Here is a 24145-nt window from a genome sequence, read left to right as displayed (position 1 = left end):
GGAATGTAAGGGGACAAGGTGCCTGAGTTCCGATCACCTGGGCCTGTTCTCCTGCCTTTGTCTTTTCCACTACAGGAGATACCCGGGTCGTCACACTATTTCTAACAAGAAGCATTTATCTGCTTGTTAAGGGCACTTCATTTTTTTTTGTTCAATACGGAAATAGAGTCGGGGATTTAATTGCTGTGATTATGTGGCGGGAGGACCACTCGGGTTATATGTCACCGGCCGCCAATTTCTCACGCACTTAGACAATCCGTCTCCCTTCAGAGCGACAGTTTCAGGAACCCTCGGGCATGTGAGCCCCGTGGTTGTTTTCAGACACAGAGAATCAGCCCTCAGACGGCCCACGGCTCCTGTCCAGCTGCCGGGTATGGCCCCTGACCTGCAGCTCTGCCCGGGCCACACCATCTCCAGGGGGGACGTAGGGTCACCAGGGCCTGCGGCCCAGGAGAAGGGGACCCACAGCTTCCTCCACTGCTGTCTCCCGGGTAGAGCATCCATCAGTGCCAGGAGAAGGCCCAGGAGACCCGGGAACCGGCGCGACTCCCTAGCAACCACGGGAACCATTTCTCCCCCGTCAGCGGGAGCGCCCAGATTGATGCCGGCGACGGGCGCCCGTTATCACCACCATAAACCATCTATTGGCAGGCGGTATTTACAGCCGCCTAATCGCGGCACTCCATCCTGCCAGCTCCCGAGCTGGCTGGTCTCCCACGTGGAGCCCCCCAAAACGCAGCCCAGCCGGGCGCTGATTTAGCGAACAGCCGCGCCTGGCCCCGCGCTCCCGCCTCATGACGGAGGAAGATTACTGGTTCCATTAATTGAGCGGTCGTAGAAGTCGGGGCAAGTCGGAGGGTAGTAAAGTCCCTTCTCCATGCACGAGGCTATTAAAAGCATTTCCGGCTATAAAATGAACAGACAGAAAGCATCCGACACAGCCCGATCTGGAAACATAAAAGGAGGAGGGGGGGGGTCTCCTCGGAGCAATTAGCGGCCGTGATGAGCTGCGCCCGGGCCCCCGCGTGGAAATTGAAGATTAATTCACGACAGGGCCCTGGCCACGGGGTGCAGGGACTACAGGTGAGCCAGCTGGGCCCGGGGGACTCTGTGGCCGTGGTCATCTCCAGGCCAGGCCGGTGTCCTGCTGCCCAGGACTGCGGGAGGCTCCACGGATTCCCTTCCTCGCCCACAGCCTCGGTTTCCCCAGGGTGACGGGTGCCATCTGCCAGGAGACCTGACCTGGTCTGTGCAGCATCAGGCCCAGCCTGACTGGCCCTGCTGACCCCCGAGGACAGCTTACCTGTTTCCGTGCCCCACACGTTACCTGGGGGCACTTCTCTTCAGCCAGGGGAGTCACCTGGGTTCCCTGTTCTAGAAAGTTCTCTCCCCACGCGGCTCACTGCCAGGCATCCTCTCTGCCTCTTCACCACCAGCTGATACGCCCTGGGGCTCCCAGAGATGGCAGCTCCTCTGAGGGGAGGCTTCCCGAGGCAGGACGTCCGGAACATTCATCTACAGGAAAGGTCATTTCCCCTCTTTTGTTTTGAAAGGGAGAGGAGGGGTAGGAGGCCAGGCAGGGAGATCAAAGTCTCTGGCCCCTGGGAGGAGAGAAAAGGCCACCGGGGACTGTTCATGGCACTGGGCCGGGGAAGGACCCTGTGTGAACCTGGCCTGGTGTTCGGTCCCACCATGGCTCAGCTGGGCGTCACTGAGCAAATGACTTCACCTCTCTGATCCCTCATCTATAAAGGGCGGATAATAACAACACCTGCCTTTACTGGACTATCTGGAGAATTCTGTGAGTTTGTGGTTTCCAGGAGCCGAACTGCTGGCTCTGGCTGCCGTCACGTACCAAGCGCTCAGTCCAGGTGCCCTCTGTTACTGCTGGCCGGGTCTTGCCCAGGCCAGCGGGGCTGTCAGTGGGCTCTCCCTACCCTCCCACACTCAGCAGAGCTGGGTCAGTCAAGAAATGGAGGACCGACCTGGGAGACCTGGGGCGTGTCGCAACCCCACCGCCAAGTCCTTCAGACTCAGTTTCCTCAACGCGCAAGGAACAGGCTGAAGTGCGGCCTGTGGCGTCCACCTCGATTTGCTTTCCTCAAGTGCCGCGGGAGCCCCTGGCTGGGCACTTGGACTCTCGAGGGAAGGGCTCCAGGGTGATCCACTGGACCCTGCTTCCCGTCCACCTCTGTGCACGGAGCCCTGGGGGCCTGGCTTCAGAGCAGGCTTGGCGCTGCCATCAGACGGAGCCCCAGACCCTGCTTGAGCCCAGGCCTGGGTTCTGAAGAGCGCCTGCTGCTGTGGGCTGTGCCTGCACGTGAGTGTGTACCTGTGCAACACGCGTGTTCAGAACACGCCACCCCAGAGAGAGCGGCCTGGTTCCTGGTGTGTCTCAAGCTGGAGGAATCTAAGAGAGCGTTGGTGCAGGGAGGGCTCTGAGGTCCCCAGGAGCAGGCGTGAGGCCCTCAGGGGACACGTGTCCTCCCACCACACCCGGGGGAAGGAGCTCCTTCAAGGACAGGGACCCCAGGAGGAAGGGGAGTGGGGACGCTTGGCTAGGTCGCCCCGGCGTGCCCCTCAAGGCTCAAGACCCTGCCCCACAACACCATCCCAGGACTGTCCACTCTTCACACGCCCAGCAGGGAAACGTGCAGACCTGGCCACGGCCTTGGGTCTCCCTTTCCTCACGGAGGCCCGTGTCACGTGACAGTGACGTGGCCGACCCCGTGCCGTCTGCTTCAGTGATTCCGCTGGGTCCTCTTCCTCGTCCCTTCGCCACGCTGCTGTGGGTTGGTGTGCAGCCGGGCACGGTGCCAACTGTGGGGTGCACAGACTTCATTGAGTGCCCCCCAACCCTGGGAGGCCGACGCGGTTGCTCGTGACCACGTTGATCTTGAGCACCTCTGGCCAGCCCGCTGCCCCTCAGCCTCGAGCAGGAGCCGCGAGATGAAGATTTAGGGCAGATCCCACCAGACGGTTGCGGAGATCCCACGAGATATTCTGTTCCGTTTAGAACAGCGCCTGGCATACAGCGGGTGCTCAAGAAACGCAGCTGTTGCTTATTATTGACAATTCCCAGGATGCCCTGGGCCCGGTCCAAATCCACCGTGAGAGCCAAGAGTCCCCAGCTCCGGACGCACCCGGCCACTCCTTGCTGGGAATTTGAAGGCACCTGCTTCGTTAACTCGCTCACCGTCTCTTGGGCAGATATTGACGGATCGCCTATCCTGTTGAAGGCCGGAGCTGGGGTAACCTAGAACAGGACGTGGTGGCCGTCTCCAGGGAGAGAAGGTGTGTCCACACACAGCTGCCGTCCAAGGCCAGCTGCCGCGACTGCTCTGGGCTGACCCTGAGCCTGGAGGAGGGTGGAGACCGTTGCGTCTGGGGGGACAGAGGAGGGTATTCCCATGGGGGTTTGAAAGCTGGGTGGAATTTCAAAAGAGGCCACGTCAGGAGAGGACACACCCCGTGGTGGACAGTCATCGTAGAAGGTGCCGGAAGTTGATCATCCTGAGATGGTGCATCCACAGGTTAGCAAGGGGCCAGTGGTCTGTGGACCCTGTCTCTCAGGGCTTAGGGACACTGCACTCTCCCCCTGGTATATCATGATAGTTGTTATGACCAACCCCCGGCTGGCCCACCCGCGTGCCAGGAGCTCCGGTGGTGGCCTCGTGGGCTAACCCAGCCTGCCCTCTGCTTCAAGATCTATGTCCATGTACAGAAAAGGGAGCCGGGGTCAGCTCGTGGGAGCCTGGGGGGCAGGCAGCACGGTTCCCATGCTGTGCCGCGTCTCCAGAGTGGCCCCTTACTGGGACCCTGAGGGGACCTGCTGCTGTGAGGGTGGCCATGCAGGACAGGCTGCGAGGCCGGCCGCCGAGCCCCTAGAGGGGGACCCCAAGGCTGGAAGGCTCTGGAAGTTGCAGGTTGCCATGGTGACGTCCCCTCCCGGCCCAGCCAACTCAGGCTCACTCTCTGCCGATGGAGATCCCTCTGGGGGCTGGCCCCGTGGCTTGTGGTGGCGAGGTTTGGCGCTCAGGACCTGCAGGTTAAGGGAGCAGGCACCTGACCCCAGAAGGCCAGCCCCAGAGTGTCCCGCGCGGTGCCACGTGGCCGGTCTGACGCAAATCACGACGGGGTGGGATGTTCCTGTTTGCTGCTTCCTCCAGGACAGGGGAACGGACGGACCCTGCTGTTATTTTTCTCCTCCATGCTGAGCTGAGCAGAGCAGGGGGAGACCCCTGCAGGAGCGGCTCAGCCCGGACCCCCTGCATCCTCGGAGGAGGAGCCCACCAAGGGGCCAGAGCCACCTGCTGCCATGTTGTATGGGGCCTGTCGGGTGTTGTTTTAAAGTAGACGCTGACATTTCCGCCTCGTCTGTGTGGGGAAATGGGGAGATCGGAGCCCACATCTCCCCACGTCATCCATCAGGGGTAGCCCTTGGCCCCGGTGGCCAGAGTCCCTGGACCAGCCCTGCTCCTCTCTGCCCCCGTCTGGCCCCTGGCAGCCTTGGAGCTTGGGACCCCAGAAGAGAGGACGCCCTTGGCATATGGACCGCCCCACGGGCAGCGGCGGGTGCTGGCTGGGAGGCCAGGGGTGCCCCCAAGGGAGCAGGAGGCAGCAGCACACCCTGAGCCAGGGAGCCAGGAGGGACACCCGGGTGTGGGTTTAATGGCAGATTAAGTTGCCCATCAGGAAGCCATTAAGGTGCCCATTAGGACCCAGCGGGAAGCCCCGCTGGCTGGAGGCAGGCGGGGGCAGGTTCCTGGCGCTCCCTCCAATTGAGCTCTCCCCCTTCCCTGAAACGCGAGGCAGATGAGAGCGCCCGTAAATCTCCCTCTGGCGGGCTCCTCATAAAGGATATGAAGAGGAATTAGAGGGGGCAGCAGGGGACGTGGCGGGCAGGGCGGGGCTGTTACCGGGTGATTGAAGACAGGCTTCCAAACCGCCCGGAGACCCAGCCCCGGCTGCGCCTGACTTGGGGATCCCAAACCGGAAAGCCACCAGCAGCCCTACAGTGGGGTTTGTGGGGACAGGGGACTTCCTGAGACAGTGCCCCGGGTGCCATGGGAAGTTGGACTGTTCCTAAATCTCGGCTCTGGTTTTTGGCTGGGTGACGTGGGGCAGGTTCTTTAACCTCTCTGCATCCCAGGGGTCCACAGGGGTGCCTTAAGTCCAGGTGGGCCTGCTGGGCGGTAGAGTCCAGGAGGAGGACGGCTGTGGCACGTGGCACCCGGGCGCCCAGTGCCAGGCAGGACCTGGCTTGCTGGGTGCAGGTGCTGGCCCCACCCAGCCCCGGGGCAGCCTCTGTCCTCTGTGCACTCAGCCCCGGCCCAGGCCTCTCCCGGAGCCGTCCTGCAGGCCCCCCAGGCTTGGCTTCAGATAAGGCCTCTGGAGGTGGGGGTAGGCATGGAGGTCCCCAGGGAGACCCCTCCTCAAGGAAGGACAGCAGGTGCCGAGAGCGGCCATGTGTGTGGCCCCAGGACGCTGCTCAGGGACTTCTGGGGTCGGCCTCTGCACCTGCTCCCAGAGGCTCAGGAGGGCAGGTACAAAGGCCAGCCCTGCAGCCCCCAGGGACAGATGGGGGCACTGTCTTGGGGCACTCTGGGTGTGCTGTCCCCGTCTACACTCTGCTAGGACTTCCGAGAAGGGCCCTGGTAGCTCTCCACTGGGAGACGCCCGCTCGCCGGCTCCGGGGTCCGTGGCACCAGAGCTGCCCATCAGGGCCTGGACCGTCCTGCGTTTCTGGACGGAGTAGAAAGCAGGTGCTCTGCAGAAGGGGTGTCACAGAGGAGAGTCGGAGCTTCCGAGGGATGTCCCTGCCGCAGTGCCGTCTCAGGCAGGCCCAGGGGACGTGCCACAGATTCCCAGGTGCCTGCTGTGTTGGAGGTTCTCTGGCCCAGGGGAGGCTCGGCAGGGGCCGGGCGGGTGGGAGAAGGGCTCCTCCTCCTTAGCCCCGGGACCCAGGTGGCCCCCAGCCTCAGGGATCTCCCCGTCCTGCTGCAGAGGGCAGGTTGCCAGCCTCCAGGTGGCCCGTCCCCCCTGCCCACTCTAGTGCCGTCCTCACTCAACGTCTGTGGCCGATGCTGTGTGGGTCCTGGACTCCCCGTGGCCTGTCACCTCCCCTGCTGAAGGCCCCAGGTGTGGAGGCCCCAGAGGCCTGGGCCTCACTGCCTCCGCTCCTCCTCCTGGCTCTGTGTTCCCGGGGCCCGACCCACTTCTGAGTCTCCTTCTTCTGGTTGAGTCTGTGCCCTCCTACGAGCTTCGCCCTTCGGCCTGGAGGAGGGCTGCGAAGGGCATCCCTCTAAAGCTATCAAGGGTGTCCCTGGACAAGCCCCGGCCTGGGGGCCAGCGGCTGGCCTCCACGACTCCCGACTCTCAGACCCGGGCTCCCACCGTCGGTTTCTGGAGTTAAAATCCGACCTGGGCTCCGTTTTGGCTCTCTGCTTTCCTCCCTCGCTGTCCTGACCGTCGGCAGGTGACGGGCCCTCGGCTGGGGACAGGGAGACGTGAGAAGGGAGAGGCTGGCACTTGTGAGCCTTTCCTCCTGACGTGGGGTTAGTGGCCTTTGGTGACCCTGTGACCAAAACACCCCACAGGAGCCACCTAGAGGAGGAAGTTGATTTGGGGCTCCTGGTTCCAGAGGTCTCAGTCCGTGGACGGCCGACTCCACGGCTCTGGGCCCCAGGTGAGGCAGAAGGTCATGGCAGGAGGGACAGCTAGGGACAGCTGCTCAGCCCGTGGTGGCATCAGGAAGCAGGGCCGGGGAAGGCCCCGTGGCCACCTCCTGCAGGCACCACCTGCCTGCGGTCACCGCCCAGTCGGTCCATTTACCTAGGACGGCTCAGCAGGTCACGGCCTCACAGTCCAGTCACTGTCCTCTGGACATTCCTGTTGGAACACAGGAGCTGTGGGGGACCCTCACATCCAGCCGTCACACATGGGTGTCTCCAGCCAGTGCCAGGTGTGGGCCTTGGTGACAGATCACCCAGGGAACAGCACCACTCCCCACCCCCATCCAGGCTCAGCACCGAAGCCCAGGGGGTTTGTCTGCTCCTGGCCCCTGGGGCCTCCAGTTCCAGTGCAGAAAGAGAGGCCAGCACCGTGGGACCTTAGCAGGATGGGGGTCACAGAAAGTGCAGGCAGAATCCCAGGGCCTCCTTCCCAGCCCTACCTGTACCCAGAGCCACACCTGTTCAGACTGGATCCACTGTCAAAAAGTAGCCGGGTGTGGCCGTGCACGCCCGAAATCCCTCGGGAGGCTGAGGCAGGAGGATGGCAAGTTTGAGACCAGCCTCAGCAAATCAGTGAGACCTTAAGCAATGAAGGGATGCCCTGGCTCGAAATTAAAAAAAAATAATAATAATAATCAAGGAGACGGGCTGGGAATGTGGCTGGGCGGTCCAGTGCCTCTGGGCTCAACCCACGGTACCAGAAAGAGAAAGAAGAGCGCGTTTCCTGTTTCCAGTCGGATGGACAATGTCAGCCGGAGCTCCGGGAGGCTTGGTCAGGCCCCAGTGACCCTTCAGAGATATTTTAGAACCAGGCTCTGTTCTCTGGGATGACGACGGGTCATTTTGAAAAGCCTTGCCTGCTGTATTCAGGGGACTGCTGAACAGCCTCCGTGTCCGGGCAGCAGTGGACCTATTACATCAGGCGGTCAGGGGGACCCCGAGGTCAGTGTTCTCAAAGCTCTCCAGGGAAGCCCAACAGGCCATCAAGCTGAGAACCACAGGACCTGACCACTGCGGGGGTCTGTGGCCTCGGAGTCCTCAGGGAGCGGGTTAGCAACGCAGAGTCTTGGTCACTCCTGCCCTACGGGGCCAGGGTGGGCATTTCCACCAGGTGAGTCCTGTCCACGTTCCCGTCTGACCCTGTTCCATCAGAAACTGTAGCCACTAACCACCCGAGGCTTAAATGAAATTAAATGAAATTAAAAATCTAGACTTAAATGAAATTAAAAATCTAGCTCTTCTGTGGCACCAGGCACATTGCAGTTGTCGAGTGGCCCTGGTGGCCCTGGTGGCCACCACAGTGCAGATGTAGCCCAGAAGTACTGGCCTAGAACATTCCTTCCCTTGGGATGCTACAGGCCTACAGATGACCCTGTGCCCCCGGCCGGGGTGAGCCGGAGACGCCTTCCACCAGGATTACGAGGGACGTTTCTAGATTATTGATTCTCTGCTCATTGATTATTGATTCTCTGTTCATTGATTATTGATTTTCTGCTCATTTTAGAGAAATCGAGAACACAGCCGGTCACCCCGAGAGCTGGACATGTGCCATTCAGGGCGGGGGGCACACAGATGGGAAGGAGCCCGGGAGGGACGTGGGCAGCAGGACGCATTTCAAGTGTGAGAGCAGAGTGTGAGGTGGTCAGCGCTGGGGTCTGCTGTGTCCACCTCCAGCTCAACCACAGTCCCCGCCCATCACAGTGCCGTTGCTGGCCGAGGGCTCTTCCTCTCCTGCGCGAGGGTGGGTGGTGGGGGGCAGAGCAGGGGCCCTGCCAGCCCTGGCCCATGGGGCAGGCCGGGCGGGTTTCCCCGCACACAGGCGCACACACGGGCTGCCCGGCAGGATGCAGCTGGTGCTGAGCACGTGATCATGGCAGAGCAGGCCTGGGTGGTCACGTGCATTTCCCCGGAGGACGCTGCTCTCCACTGAGATGCTCTCCACCGCGCTGGCAGCTGACAGGGTGAGGGCTGGCGCTGGGCGGGCTGGCCCTGGGCAGGCCGGCGCCTGCTCTCTTTCCCAGTCCTCTGACTATGCGCCTCCTAAATTAGCCCAGGGGAGGGTGAACAGCAACAGGTGCAGCCCGGCATGTGGCCACACGTGGCCCTGGACACTGTCCACATCTCCCCGGCCCTGGCCCAGGGCTCTGCCAGTGTCTTCGGCAGGGAATGGAGCCCACAGAGGCAACGTGATTTTCCCCGAGGACACAGGGCTACCATGGGCTCAGCACGCCCAGTCCAGGAACACAGACACAGGACGTCCCCAGCACGGCCAAGACAGCCCGAGAGGCAGGCCCCACCCCTGGCCTCACGGGGAGCGGCGGTCACGAGGTGTGCTGAAGCTACGCAGGGGGCCCCTCAGCCTGTGCGTGTGAGCTGCCCACGAGACGTGGACGCACTCTGGGTGTGGACGTAGGCACTGTCCCCAGGACGCCTCGGGCAGTCCACGCCAGCCCTCAAGAGGCCGGAGGGGAAATGAAGTAAATGAACAGACTAAGTGGTCACCAGTTGTGGTTAGTGCCATGAATGGGAAACAGACCCCAAGGACGCAGACGGGGGGACCTGGGAGTGGCGTAGGCAGCTCAGTGTGCTGTCCTGTGGGAGGTGTGAAGAGACGCGAAGGATGAGGGGGCATCTGAGGTGGGGAGGGAGAGGAGACTCAGGCTGAGGTTGCCCAGTGACCAAAGGCCACAGGCCAGGGTCCCCCAGCAGGATCCATGTGGCTGGACAGCCTGGGTGGCCTGGGATGGATGGTGCGGCTGCCTCCCACCCGCCTCTCCCCACACCAAGAGGCTTCTGTCCCCGTCCTCGCTCCTGCCCGTCCTGCCCTGTGACGACTGGACTGTTGGTTCTTCTGGCCACCTCGTGTGATGTGCTGGAGCCCCGGGAGGACAGCGGGAGGGACCGGTGTGGAAAAGTGGGAGGAAGGGGCAGAGGCCCCCGCACGGCTGCCAGCCAGAGATGGGATGGCGGAGCCTCCTCGGCACCCTGAGGATCCCTTCTGGACTGGCCTCCGCTGCCCTGCCAGCGCTGGTGCCCAGAGGCTGGACTCTGTGGCCCCAGAATTGATGGGGGTCACTCTGAAACAGGGGTAGCCGAGGCCGGACCCAGCTGAGGCCAGGCCCTCAGCCAGCCTGGCTGGAACTCAGGCCACTTGACCCCAGAGCCCCTGATCCTCAGCCCCGTGCGTGACTTGAGAGGCCCTGAGGCCCCTGTCCCCTGCAACCTGTCCCAGCCCTGGTGCCCGACACCACGTGACCTTCCCTCACAGGAAAGGTGTCCAGCCTTCAGGGGGTGCCTCCCCTGATCTCCCCACCTCGCACGCCTGAGAGTCAGAACACGGAGCCATCGGGTCACGGTCTCCTCGGTAAATCAGGGCGGTGTCGAAACCCAGGCCTAGGCCCGAGCCTCAGTGCCCTGAGCCCCAGCACTCAGAGCCCCAGCGCCCCGAGTCCCACCTTCCTTGTGGTTGGCCGAGCCCTGGTCAAGTTCCGGTTCACTGTGCTGCGTACTGAGAGTCAGAGCTCCCCAGCAGGCATGAGTGTGGCCTTGCCTGACGGTGGGGCCAGGCCTGGGCAAGTGGTGACCCCATCAATGAGATTCAAGGGGGTGTTGAGTGGGGACCTCTCAGAGAGACTCCCCTTCATGAGGGAAAGCCTCCTTCTTTCCTTCGGGCAGACATTATTGGGTTCACACCTGACACCCGGAGCAGCAGCAGCCATTCTGCAATACTGAAGAGGCAAGCCCGAGAGCAAAGGCAACATAATGGAGGTGGCAGGAAGAGGCTGATCATTGCTGAGGTCAATTGTTTGCTGACTTCTCCATGGAAGCTCCTCCTCTAGACTCCTCGTGATGCCTCGTTGCCTAATCCACATTCAGATATGGGCTTATTTGAAGTCCAAACATCTCGGAGATCTATGTCCATCTGCCCCTGAATCTCCGACTGATAAGGAAGGCTTTGAACTCTGAAAGCCTGGCCCCTGGACCAGCCGCAGCTGTAGCAGTGCACATTCTGGCCCCCGTCTCCGGAATCGGCAGGGTGGAGCACTGGCCAGACGTGTGTGAACACACCGCCAGGCGGCGTGACCCTGCTCAAGTTCACAGCCGGTGCCACCCTGCTTTATGTAAGGCTCCCTGTCACACAGACGTCAGAAGGGACCCCTGGGAGGTGATGGTGGCTTCACGGTCCCCTGGGACTTGCCTTTCCAGTCCTGGCTGCGTGGGATCCTGCTACCCTGACCCTCCAGGGGCCGCCCGAGGGAACTGTGGGCCATGCTGGCGTGAGTCACCGCCCTTCCAGAGCCTGGGGGCCTGCGAGGAGTGCCGGAGGTCACCAGAGCATCCGGAGGACTGGTGACCGTGGCCACCCAGCGGCCACGAGGTTCTCCTCGAGCTGTGGGAGGAGGAGTGGGCGCTGGGCAGGGCAACATGAACCAGCCTCCAGGGACCCGACTACGCCCCCACCCCACTTGGCCTTGGACTCGAACCTCTAGAAGTGGGAGAGGACTCTGGTCTCCTTTGCCCCCTGGCAGGCTGGTGTTTGTTACAGCAGCCTCAGCACACCGATACCCACTGTACTCAGGGACTTGACAGCTCATCTCAGGAGTCCCAACCACGCGCAGGTTGGTGGGCAGTGAGTTTGGAGGGGGGATTGCCGGGGCCTCTGGACCGCTCAGCTGACTGTGTGACTCGTCATGTAACCCATGTGGAGTTGGGGAGCCGCCGACAGGAAGCCGATGGGTGCACGGCTCTGAGGTCACCTGATGAAGTGGCACTTGGCAGATCTCAGCATCACAATCGCTCAGTCAGCTCCTGGGAGATGGGGAGGTGCCCACGTGGCTGGCCCAGGGAGAAGAGAGATACAGACAGGGAGAGACGGACAGACTGCACGGGCTGTGGCCTGACTAGCAGCCGAGGGCTTGCTGTGGGGTGATGGTCAGTAGGTGGGGCAGGACGCGGCCAGCACCCATTACAGCATCAGGCTTTGGCTTGGCTTGTTTTTTCTTTTTAATTTTTAAAATGTGTTCTAATTGGTTTTCCACGACAGTAGAATGCATTTTGACTTGTTGTTACGTAAATGGAGCATAACTTCTCATTCTTCTGGTTGTAGGTGATATAGAGTTACACGGGCCGCGTGGTCCTGTGTGCACGTAGGGTAATAAGGTCTGATTCATTCCCCATCCTTCCTACCCTCTCCGTTCATTCCCCTGTGCCTAATCCTAAGTATCCCTATTTTTCTCTCGTCTCCCACCCCCCCCATTGTGAATTAGCATCTGCATATCAAACAGAATATTTGGCCTTTTGTTTTTTGGAATTGGCTTATTTTGCTTAGCATGATATGCTCCAGTTCCATCCATTTACCAGCAAATGCCATGATTTCATTCTTCTTTAAGGCCGAGTAATATTCCATTGTGTATACGTCCCACATTTTCTTTATTCATGCATCTGTTGAAGGGCACCTAGGTAGGCTCCATAGCTTGTCTACTATGAATTGAGCTGCTATAAACATTGATGTGGCTGCGTCACTATAGTGAGCTGATTTTGGTTTGGTTTTAAGAGTAAAGCACCTGTATTAGAAAACTTGAAATCCCTGTGCCTAGAGCCAGCAGATTTTGGAACTGGAGAAACTCAGCTTTCCATATCCTGGTCCCCGGCAACTCTGCGTAGGTCGCCACCCCTGGTAAAAGGACTTTGCAGGGCTGGCTACACCGTGGACCTTGAGTTGGAGAGGTGCTGCAGCCATACCCACAGTAGTCACCGATGTCCTTGTAACAGGGGCATCGGGGTCAGAGGAAGGAGGGTCAAGGATGGAGCTGAGGTCAGAGAGGAGAACAGATGCTCAAAGGAAGGGACCCGGCCAAGGAGTGCAGGTGGCCTTGGGGAGCTGCCACCAGAGGAGAGCAGGACTTCCGGGTGCTCCTCAGGCCCAGGGTCCACTCCAGGAGTGTCACATGAACAGGAGGCGCCCAGCGTCTGACTCTGCGTCGTGGGTGGTACCCTGTTGTAGCAGCAAAGGGGACAAACACAGACTTCTGCCCCACACTGCCAGAGACCTCAGCTGCCCTGGGCTCAGGCCTCCTTCCGACTCTCACAACCTCTGGGACCAGGACTGGTGTCCCCCTCACGGCTGGGCCATGTGTTTCCCGGGCTCCGAAACCTGCATCTTGCCCTCTCAAGCGACTTCCGTTTGCCTGTTGAGACTTCCTCCCAGCTGTGCCGAGGTTCTCTCCCGGGTCCCAGTGTGTCCCAACTGTCCCCGTACCCTGGATGTGTCTCGCAATCGCTCGGCCTGCAGACTCCCAGGGCTACCCAGTGGCAGGCCCTAGGTTAAGTCCCAGGATGGGTACCTTGGAAAAAAACGTCTCTCAGAAGAAGCCGGATTCCTCTCTCTGCAAAGCCTCAGACACCTGGACAGACACACAGCTTCATCTGGGCTGGGGCCTGAATCGCGTACCCACCAAGGCCATATGCCAAAGCCCTCACCCCACGGGATGGCATTTACAGATGCGGACCTGGGGAGATAGTTAGGTTTAGATGAAGTCACGGGCGAGGCCCTCGGAATAGAATCGGTGGCTCTGTAAGAGGAAAGTGAGAGCTACGTGTGCGTGTGCGTGTGCGTGTGTGTGTGTGTGTGTGTGATGTGAAGGTACAGAGAGAGGACAGCTGTCTGCAGCCAGGAGGGAGGAGCCCCACCAGGAAACAAGCCCCTGAGCACCTCGATAGTCTGCTTCTCAGCCTCTGCAACTGTGAGAAATACTCCCAGTCTAGGGCATTTTGTTACAGCAGCCAAAGCAAACTGAGACGATCTACAGAGCAAAAGCAAAACCAGAAAATACCTCTTGAGCTACCAGCAGCCATGGGCCCATAAGCCTGTGACACTGGGCGAAGTGGGGGCAGGACAGCACAGAGCAGCAAGTGGACGCTTGATGGGCTCAACAGCCCTCACCTTCTATGACGTATGCCCCAGTGGAATCCCCACTCCTGGGGACGGTCAGCCTTGCCACTTGCTTCTAAGCAATAAATCACAGCAAAGGCGAGGAGAAGTCACGTCCACTTTACATCCTGCCCATCCTGCCCAGCTCTCTCCTCTGCCAGCTCTCAGAAACCAATGGCCATGTTCAAGCTACTCCACGGTGAGCTCTCTTGGCCAGAGCAGAAAGTGGCCTCTGTCTGACAGCAAGCCTGTCCAACAGCCTGCAAGAAACCAGAGCCTGCCCACTGCAGATCTGGGGGCTTAGAGGGAGATCTTCCCCAGTTGAGCTCTCGGATGAGACCCCAGTCCCGGCCCAAACCTCAACTGCAGTCTTGCAGAGGACCCCGGAGCTCTGTCCAACTCCTCCCCTACAGAAACTGAGACAGCAACATTCTGAGCTGCAAACAGAGGAAACGTGTCACCCAGGCACAGGTGACCGGCAGGTCCAGTGCACAGGTGTGGAGTCACCTGACAAGCATGACGGTCTGTGCCCTGTGCTGACTCAGAGCCCGAGTCTCCTTATGCCCAGAATGGGACGAAGCCAGAGCCCATCATGCAAGACTCAATTGTTGGTAACAGTCATTATTGTCTAAGTGCCAAGGAGTCACACAAAGAGGAAATTTAATTTTCCTTGGAATTAGAGAAAGACAATTTAAAGTGACACTCGCGTTGGGCCCTTGACTTCACGAAGGCCCACAGAGGAATCACCCAGTTTGACGCTTACCGCAGTGATTCCTATCCACAGCAATTTTGTCCCCCTGGGGGATGTGTGGAGACATTTCTGGTCGTCACAGGTGCTGCTGACATCTGGGAGGTGGAGGGGGCTGCTGCTGGCCCTTAGCCATGTACATATGAGGAGCGGTCACGGAGGCAGAATGTGGGTGGCCCTGAAGCTCATGAGCCCCAGCGTGTCTGCCTGTGCTCTGGACTAACCTGCCCGGCTTTGCCGAGCGTCGCAGGCTTGCGGGCCTGTGGCAGCTCCTGGATTCCCGCGAGAGTGGTCCACGCGCACGCAGCTCAGAGAACAGGACACCCCAGCTGAGCAAGCCTGAGTCGCAGAGGCCCGTGGGGACAGGGGGCGGGTCTGTGCACAGCTGGGTCAGAGGGTCTGCCCCCAGGCCCTACGTGCAGCGTCCCTCTCCTTGCCTACCTGGCCTGTCTGAGCCCGGAGCTGCCCCAGAGGTAACAGACAGGATGCGTCCATCCGTGCAGGGACCATTGACACCGTCTAGGGGCTGGGTTTGTTGTCTCTGTTCAGCAAAGAGTGGAAGAACAGGACTCAGAGGCAGCAAGCAGCAGGGGGTTTATTGCAAGGTGACAGGGACAGAATTGTCCCAAGAGAAGGGCCCCCGAGCTGGGCAACCAGTGGGGGAGTTTGGGCCTGTGCCTTTTTGGTCTCAGGAATTTCCTCTTTCCCACCTCCTCCCTGTCCACGCCCTCCTCACTATTACTGACTGGTGCCCTGTGTCCAGGCGTCTTCTTTAGTTTTTCTGTTGGGTCCCCCACTGAGGAGCACAAGTCCAGAAGTGTCTGTCTGATGGGGTCCCCACTTGGGTCCCGGAGCACTTTCGTCAACCAGGACGCGGACCTCACGGGAAGACCCTCTCCCCGCTCCTTGTCCTGCCCTGACCGCCTCACCGGCCATCTTGCCCAGGCCGCCTAGCCCTGTCCACCTCTCCCACCATGATGGCGGAGCAGGCCGGCAGGGAACTTGCTCAGATGTGAACGTTTTCAGGGCCACTTGGTGAAGGAGGGGAAGTCGGGTGGAGGGGCGTACCCCACCAGAATCCAGAGACGTTCCTGCCAATACGTGGACTCCATCTTCTTGCGTAGGAAATTCTGGGTGTGCCTTTGCGACTCTTGAGAAGATTCCAAGCCAGCACAGAGGCCTTCAGCCCGTGGTGTTCACCGCCATTTCTTCTGAGACCGCCATCCCTAGGCTCTTTCTCTGAGCTGGTTTTCTACAGTCCCCCAGGGGGCAATGCCCGTGTCAACGTGTCACCTTACAGAGGGGAGGGAAGTGGTCACCAAGGGACAGAGCTGGGCTTCAATCCCAGGTCTTTCAGCGTCAGGTCAGGGCATGTCCATGCTGGCGCTGGGGCCCTGTAAGTGAGGCTCTGAGTGGACTCCACGTGGTCACCCCTGGCCTCTGTCTTGCTGGGGTGTCCCCCATGCGTCCTCACATCATCTTCTCTTGCTATGTCTCTTTCTCCAAATTTCCTCTTGAAGGTGTCCCCTCTGCCAGGCCAGCTCAGGGACGTGGCAGGTGCTCAGCAGTGTTTCTCCATGCGACGTCCTGGGCGGGAAGTCAACACACAGCCCCAAAGTCCCAAGGTCCTTTGGGAAACTGCCACCAGTGGACACACAGAGGTTTGGGGATGGGGAAGAGGGAAATGGAGGACATGTGAGCCATCGTTGAGAGGAAGACGTGGCGAATGGATCAAGTGGACCAGGAGGGATTCTGAGCGGGCGTAAGCCCTGTGAGGGCTAGAACTGCCCATCCGCACGTAGGCAAAGGGCGCGGGGCTCCCAGCTCCCTCCCCACCCCAGGAATTGCCTGGGGTGGACTTTAGCCTCTAAGCCTCCTGGAGGGAATAATGATGTGGTGGGGTCCATGTGAGGACCTGGCCCGATGCCCCCTGAGGAGTGCCCACCAAGACCACGGGGCCTGGCCCCAGTCAGGGTCAAAACGTGGGACGCATGTCCCTTCATCCCTGCTTGTTGGGACGTCTCTCTTCTCTCAACTTCTGTGGCCTGGGGACAGCAGCAGACAATGCAGGTGTGGTCAGGATGTGGCGATGGCCCAAGGTCCCGTGGAGGGACAGGGGAAGTCAGGTGAGAAGGGAGCCCCAGGGAGCAGTGGATGGCAGTGACTGAATGTGACCAGGAGGGACAGGAAGAGGGCAGCGCAGGGCGCACTCCTCACTCCTCCAACTTCACTAGTGACCTGGGGGAGCTTCCGGTCCCCATGCGGATGCCCCAATTCGCACGTCCAGAGGAGATGCTGCACTCGGCCACGCTCCCGGCCGTTGGTCCTCAGCCCACCGTGGGAGCAGCTAGGAACTGAGGTATGGAGAGTGTGTCGAGCTTAGCAGAAAAGAAAGAGTGGGCACTCGAGTGCAAACCCAGGCGCAGTGAGGGACACTTCAGGTCTTGCTTCCTGTCCCCCATCAAGGGCTCAGTGGCCACCCACCTGCGTGGCTGCGGCCACCTGATGCAGCTGGACCTGGCTTCCCCTGAATCCCTGTTGGCCAGCACTGATCTAGAAACAGCCTCTTTCTCCCACCCTCTCTGTGCTTCTGCCCCCCAAATCTACCCTCAGCAATTCCCGTGGTGCCGTGGGATAAAGAGGGTCGTTGCTTTGAACAGGAGAGTGGCGGCCGGCTCCAGGGAGCTGCCTGGGAGGGTCGAGGCGGAAACTCACCAGGTCATTCCCTGCGACAGCACAGCCAGTGCCCTGGGGCCGGCTGGGCAGCCCAGACCCCAGAGATGCCAGCCTGCCTTGGTCTGGTGCCTTCTGCCGGGGCCTCTGTGTCCGCTCTGTCTCCCTCCCCATCCTGGGCGACAGGTAATTAGCAGGGCCAGCTGGCAGCCTCCACCGGGCACGGCTGCCAGAGAGCCACAGCGGCCTGCAGTTACTGTGATCCTGGCTCTCCCTGTGCGACCTGGCTCTGGTGGCCCGTGACCTCCCAGGCTCTGGGAGCCTCTTGGCAACAAAGACCCACAGAAGAGAGCCTGCAGCGTGCCAAGCTGCCCGTTGGAGGCCCGGGAGGTGGCGTGGGGACCGTCCCTCCCCAGCCAGCGCCTGGCGGTTTCCGTCACAGTCAGAGTCCCTTCCTTCTGGAAAGCCTCTCCGCAGAGCTGGCCCAGGGCAGATCCAGGCCAACTCTGCTAAGAATGGTGCTTGAAGAGGCACCAACTGGAGCGTCACCAAGCCAGTGTGGCCCTGGGGGAAATGAGAGGCAAGGCCACTTCATCGATGGCAGCTCTGGGCAAAGGCAGGGGGCAGCCAGGGCAAGGGAGGCTGGGCAGGAGGAGCCTCAGCCTCCCTGGGGCAGAGGGGGCCCAAGGCAGCCTGTACCTCGTGGGGGGCCAGGGGAAGCCAGGGAGATTTCTGTAGAGGGTCCAACCCGGCAGACCCTCAACCAATGCCGCATCACAACTAAGCAAAGTGACACTTAGGGGAACGAGCCCGGCAGGTGGTGTGTGGAGTCCCAGCCTTCCAGGATGTGTCCAAGTGGCCAGGAGGCCGGGGAGGGCTTCTGACGGAGGACAGGCCTCTGCTCTGGGTGAGGAACCAGGAGAGGCCCCAGGTGGCTGGGCGGGAGCTAGACCCCTCACTGCCCGTGGGCAGAAACCTCCGCAGTGGAAACAGGAGCCTGCCCCAGGCCCCCAATCAGAAAGCAGGAGAGGTGCCTGGAGACCGTAGAGTGGAAAGCCTCTTCCGTTCTCTGTCCCCCGCCATCTGTCTCCGTCTCTCACTATTATTATGTGTTCCCCGCTGGCCTCCTGCCCTCTGCCTTTGTCTTCATTTGCTACTTTTTTTTGGGGGGGCGGATACTGGGGATTGAACTCAGGGACACTCGACCACTGAGCCACCTCCCCAGCCCTATTTTGTATTTTATTTAGAGACAGAGTCTCACTGAGTTGCTTAGGGCCTTGCTTTTGCTGAGGCTGGCTTTGAACTCACGATCCTCCTGCCTCAGCCTCCCGAGCTGCTGTGGTTACAGGTGTGAGTCACGTGCCTGGCTTTTCTTTGCTATTCAATGTCCCATTCCCTCCACGGAGGAATGTTCCCCTGGCCACAGCTGTCACAGGCGCCAGAACCCTGCGCCTCAGCACACACCAGCTCTGGGCACACCGTGGGCCGTGTTTCCCCTCGCAGCAGCCCCAAGACGGAGGCTCTGTGCCCCCACAGGGCAGGGGCTGGGAAACCAGCCTCCCCTTCCCACTGGCCTCCACCCCACAGCAGACAGGCCACCCCAAGGGAGTGCAGGCTTCCCGCTGGGGAACACCAGCCAGAACAGGGTGAGAGAGAGGTGGCTCCGGCCACGCTGCGGCCAGGAGCAGGGCTGGGGTTTGAAGTGGGCCTGAGCTGGCGGCTCTGGAACCTTCTCTGCACAGGGCAGGAGGCAAGACCCGAGAACCACTACCTGCTATGGGCAAGCGACCTCTGAAGGCCAGCCCCCTCCTGGCCTGTGTCTCTGAGGCTCGGGGACCTGGGCTTCCGTTCCTCACAGTGGCCGGGGCGTGGCCGGGGTTCCAGCAACACGACAAGGTGCTGCATACGGGGGGCCTTGCTCCTCTCAGGGTCAACCCGGCCAGTACCCAGGGAGAGAGCAGGAAGGCCACCATGTGGCTCTGCGTGGCCTGCTGGTGCCTTCCAAAAAGCCGATGGCACCCCGGCTCCTAGGCATCCCACCCTGAACTCCCCAGGGAGAACAGGTCCTTGCTAAGTGGGTGACCCCTGGTGGACCATGTCTTGTGGTCTCTCAGAGACAGTTTAGAGAGAGTCTCCCTACTAGAGGGTCAGCTACATGGGTACAGGGGCCGTCCATCTGCCCACCCTGGGGCTCCCAGTGCCCAGCATGACCCTGACTTGTAAGGGGACACTGTGTCCATGCTTACGTAATTAATGAAAGGGACAGAGGGAGGAAACGACGGGAGAGAGACAGCGAGAGACAGAAGAAAGGGTGCGCAGAGGAAGGAAGAGGGCTTTTCATGACCTCTGAGGACATCCCCGGGTCTGACCCCTCGTGCTGCAAGTCGCTGTCACTGTGTCTTCTTCCATGGAAGGTGGAGGGGGACGCTGACAGTCCTGAGTCACCTGGTGGGCCCTGCATAGGGGACCATGGAGCGGGAGGGGGCCGGCCGAGTGCTGGATGCTCCTGGTGGAGCGGTCCCCCAGGGCACACTAGTTCTTTAGTGACCCAGGGCCCACCTCCAGAGAGGACATGAAGCAACTTCTCTGGGCGCTGAAGAGCATGTCCTTCTGCACACTTGGCTGGCAACATGGCCACGAGTTTCCCAACAGATGGCCTTGGGAAAGACACCTGGGCACTGGCTGGGCGGCCATGTGGCTCCCTGGCACTGGGAGGATGGCCTCCGTCCAGGGCCTTTTGATCTCACTTGGCTGCTGCCCCATGGCCCTCTTTCCCCAGCCTCCCCAGGCGTGGAGACGCGATTTATCCCCGAGGGGGGAAAGCAGCATCCTACAAGTCTGCGTGGAGAACTTCTGCGTAAATTTAAACCAGGGCATTTTTTTTTTTTTTTTAAAACTCGCTCATCAGGAATCCACCTCTCCCTCTGGGCTTTCCTGGTTCCATAGCGACTGCTCTCCTAAGCACCCGGGTGACTCAGCCTCCCCACCTGGGCTGGGGAGAGCCATCTCAGACAGGGGACTACGGCTCAGATGTCAGGACTGCGGCTCGAACGTCCCCCCCCTCCCTCCCCAGGGACATTATTCGGCTGCCGTTTCGGACTCAGTGGGTCTGCAAGTCTGCATTTCTAACAACCTCCCAGGTGATGCGAAAGTGGATGATCAGAAAGTTCGCTTTGAAGAGCGAGGGTCCTGAGAGGGAAAAGCCAGAGAAATCGGTGCATCATCTAACATTCCAAACCATCCTGGGGCTGCACACCACTCGGTCCTAGGAACAAGAATGGCCGTCAGGAAGTCCTGCAGCCAGCTGGCCGGCTCCTCCGCTGCTGCTTCAGACCGAGGCCACGGAGCAGATGGTGTGCAGGGGGGTCAGCGCCCATTCGCACAGCTCCTCTGGAAGGGCAGGAGCCGGTGCCGTGGTGGCAAGGCCTCTCCTCGGGCCTGGCCCCGCAGCTAGTATCCTTCAGGGGCAGGACGGCTCTTCCAGGTCCTTCCGCCCGTGGCTGCAGAGCACGTGGCCTCCCCGGCTCGGGCTCACCCCCTCCCCGATGCGCCCTGATGATTGTGCCGGGAGGCGGTGGCGGTGGTGGTGGCCCGGGACCTGGAGTGCGCGCTACTCCTCCTTGGCAGGGATCCAGGGCCCGGGATCATTTAGGACGGCGGAGGAGGGCCCTTGAGCCGCCAGGTCTGCAATTCATGTCTAGTGGGCTGGCTCCTCGGGGCCACTGGCTGGACGGATGGCATCTTGCAGAGATGTCGCCTTGTCCTTTATCTTATGAATCAGGGAGGAAATGGCAGCCCCGAGGGCTCAGAGGCTCAAGAGCCCTTCGGGGCCACTTCTCCTTCCTCCCCCCGGGATCTTCAGTTCAAAGGCCCACGAGAGTCTGCACATTTCCTTTCAAGCCATGTGCCAAGTGCTGGCCAGACCTCTAAAGCCTTCCAGAGAAAAATCGAGCAGGGCTCAGGGGACGAGGCCCCCACTCTGCTCATGATGGCCACTCGCCTCTCCCCGTAGGTGTGCTCTGGCCCCGGGGCCAGGGGCAGCAGCCCAGACCCCTGCAGGGTGGCCTGGGCACACAGAAGACAGGGAGTGGGACGGGACTTCCACTGATGAGTGCCACAGGGGTCTGACACCAGCTTCCCCAGATCCCAGGGTTTGGAGGAGGTTCTAAGAATACATTGCTTTTATTGTTTTGGGGTCCTAGAGATTGAACCTGGTCACCTAACCACTGAGCCACATCCCAGTAATAATCCTATTATTATCATTTTATTACTGTGTTTTTAATTTTGAGACAGGGTCTCACTACATTGCCGAGGCTGGCTTTGAACTTGTGATCCTCCTGCCTCAGCCTCCTGAATCCCTAGGATTACAGGCCTGTGCCGCCAGGCTAAGAGTGCATTGTTTTAAACAATAATAAAAGTGGGATTTATATGACATGTCCTGTGTAGCAGGCACTGCTCTAAGTATCTTTGTTCTGTGCTCTATTTGATGCTTACCGTGACCCTTTGAGGGACTCCTCATCCCCTTATCCATGGGGTGGTATGTCCTAAGACCCCCCAATGGGTGTCTAAAATCATGGGTGGTACTGAATCCTCATATCCTAAGGATCTTCCTACATGCACATACCTGTGATAAAGTCCAGTCTATAAATTCTGCACAGTAAGAAATTAACAGTGACAAATAATAAAACAGAACAATTATAAGAATGCACCATAATAAACGTTATGTTACTATCCTCTCTCTCTCAAAATATCTTACTGAACTTTCACCTTTCCCTAAAGGAGGCACTTTCGGGATCCTCTCAGCATGCTTGAACCTGTAGCGTGACCACCCTAGCACTCTGGGGCTGTTATTAAGTAAGATAAGGACTCCTTGAACACGAGCACTGTAGTACCCCAGTGGTTCATGGAGAAACAGGACAGCCACCTGGCTGGTAGCATATACAGCGTGGATACTCTGGGCAAAGGGATGATTCACCTCCAGGGAAAGATAGAGTAGGACCGAGTGAGACTCCACCACAATGGTCAGAATGGAGCACAGCTTATAACTTATGAATTACCTATTTCTCAAATATCCCTTTTCATATTTAAAGGCAGCAGTTGGGTTAGTGGGTGACCATGTGGCAATCGGTACTTCGCAGGTGGGGAAGCCAAGTTCCAGGGAGGTTAAATACTTGCTCAAGGTTTTCAGCCAGTGAAGTGGCAGGGCTGGGTTTGAATCCAGGCCTGGTGGCCCAGGTCTGTGTCCCTAACCACTGTGCTCTACTCCTAGCCGGGAATACACTGTTTTGTTTTTAATTGTACCTGTATTCATTTTCTGTCTCGGAGTAACAAAGCACCACAAATCGAGTACCTTGCGACAGCAACCACTTATGAGCCGACAGTTCTGCAAGCCAGATGCTCAAGGGGGCTCCACCTGTCCTCTGCTGAGGGTCTCATGAGGCACCGGTGAGCTGTTAACTGGACCTGGCTCATATCTGGAGGCTGTGAGGAAGACCCCGCTCTGGGCTCGGTGATGCTGTTGGCACAACTGAGTGACCTGTGGTTATCGGACTGGGTTCCCCGTCCCTTGCAGACTGTGGGGTTGACCCCGGATCCTCACAAAAGGATCTGCTCCATCTTCAAAGCCAGGGAAGGCACGCTGAGTGTCCTTCTGCTTGGATACCTGTGACTTCCCTTCTCCCACCAGTCCCTGACAACTCTGCGTTTCAAGGGTTCACCTGATTGGGCCAGGCTCACCAGGATGATCTCTGTAAGTTAAAGGTCATTCGCGTTGTGTTTTAATTCCATCTGCAAAGTCCCCTCTCAGCAGTGCCTGGGTTCACGTGGGGCTCAATAGCCAGGGCACAAGAATCTCGGGAGACCGGATCTTGAATTCTTGTTCAGGACAAACTCGTGGCAGGACAGGAGCCAGGAGGTTCCTAATTCTTTTCTTTATTTGACAAGTCTTCCCCAGCACCCACTGGGGCCAGCACGGTGCTGGGCACTGGGAAGGTAGCCGGGAACAAGACCGGCTCACTGAGGCAGCTGTGGGGGACCTGGGGACGTTGTGCCATGATTCCCAGGCCTGCTCCTGGTCCTTGGGTGGAGAATTTATTTGTGGCCAGTTTCCTGCCCCACAGATGCTGTTTGCTTTTGTCCTCCTCCTGAATATTCATGACCACGGACTGTTGCATTCCCCGAGGGGTCTCCTGCGCTGGCTACTTTTAAGGAAGGACCGCATCCAGCCCCTCTCTTCTGGTGTCTTGGCCAAAGCAAATAGAATGACGATTGTATAGCACAGGAGCCTGCTAAGTGCCCGGTCCCCGGAGGGAGACAGCTGCTACATTGGCAGGATGACCACAAGTGCCAGAGCAGGGCACCAGAAGCAGGCTGGCCCTGGGCAGAACCAGGGAGACCGGGTCACTTCCCAGCTGCCAATCGGCAGGAGTCCCGTCGTTCTCCCTACCAGGCATCCCCCACACCCTCACTCAAAAAAGAAGCACTTAGGGTGGACACGGTGGCCCATGCCTGTAATCCCAGGGGCTCGGGAGGCTGAGGCAGGAGGATGGTGAGTTCAAAGCCAGCCTCAGCAACAGCGAGGCCCTAAGCTACTCAGTGAGACCCTGTCTCTAAATAAAATACAAAATGGGGTGGGGATGTGGCTCCGTGGTCGAGTGCCCCTGAGTTCAATCCCTGATACTTCCCCCAACAACAACAAAAAAGTGCTCTGCCCCCCTGTCCCCTCCATGTTGGGCTCTGCAGTCCTGGAGGCTCGAGATGTTTCCTGCTGCTAAGGCATGATCAGGCCCCGCTGTTGGTCTGACTCAACATGCAGAGCCGCATGGAAATGTCCTCATTACTTCAATTTCACCAGCGTTTCCTGGATCCCTTGCCGTGGATGCCTTAGGAATTTAAGTAGTTCCCCCCACACACTCCTCAGCCTATGTGCCCCCGACATGCCGCATCCTGTCCAGACCAGAACCAGACCTGGGGTTTACGGCCTGCTTGTCCCCCGTCCCCCGAGTCTGACTCCCAGGGAGACGTGGAATCCTGCAGGTGTCCTCTGAGGAGCGACCGCGC

General features: G+C 59.6%; 2 long non-coding RNA genes across 2 annotated transcripts; one reads left to right on the top strand and one right to left on the bottom strand.

The window, feature by feature from the left end:
- Positions 1-14983: 14983 nt before the first annotated feature.
- On the bottom strand, positions 14984-17670 carry LOC125611731. Its single transcript, XR_007341949.1, has 2 exons — positions 17129-17670; positions 14984-15706 (listed from the first exon to the last, which is right to left on the bottom strand). It is a non-coding gene; the product is annotated as an uncharacterized LOC125611731 (long non-coding RNA).
- LOC125611730 lies at positions 15693-21520 on the top strand. The gene is made up of 2 exons (XR_007341948.1): positions 15693-16772; positions 19995-21520. It is a non-coding gene; the product is annotated as an uncharacterized LOC125611730 (long non-coding RNA).
- The last annotated feature ends 2625 nt before the right edge of the window (positions 21521-24145 follow it).

Source organism: Marmota marmota, unplaced genomic scaffold (genome assembly GCF_001458135.2).
Source record: "Marmota marmota marmota unplaced genomic scaffold, marMar, whole genome shotgun sequence".
Classification (NCBI taxonomy): domain Eukaryota; kingdom Metazoa; phylum Chordata; class Mammalia; order Rodentia; family Sciuridae; genus Marmota; species Marmota marmota.
This window is presented reverse-complemented; position numbering and strand designations above follow the sequence as displayed.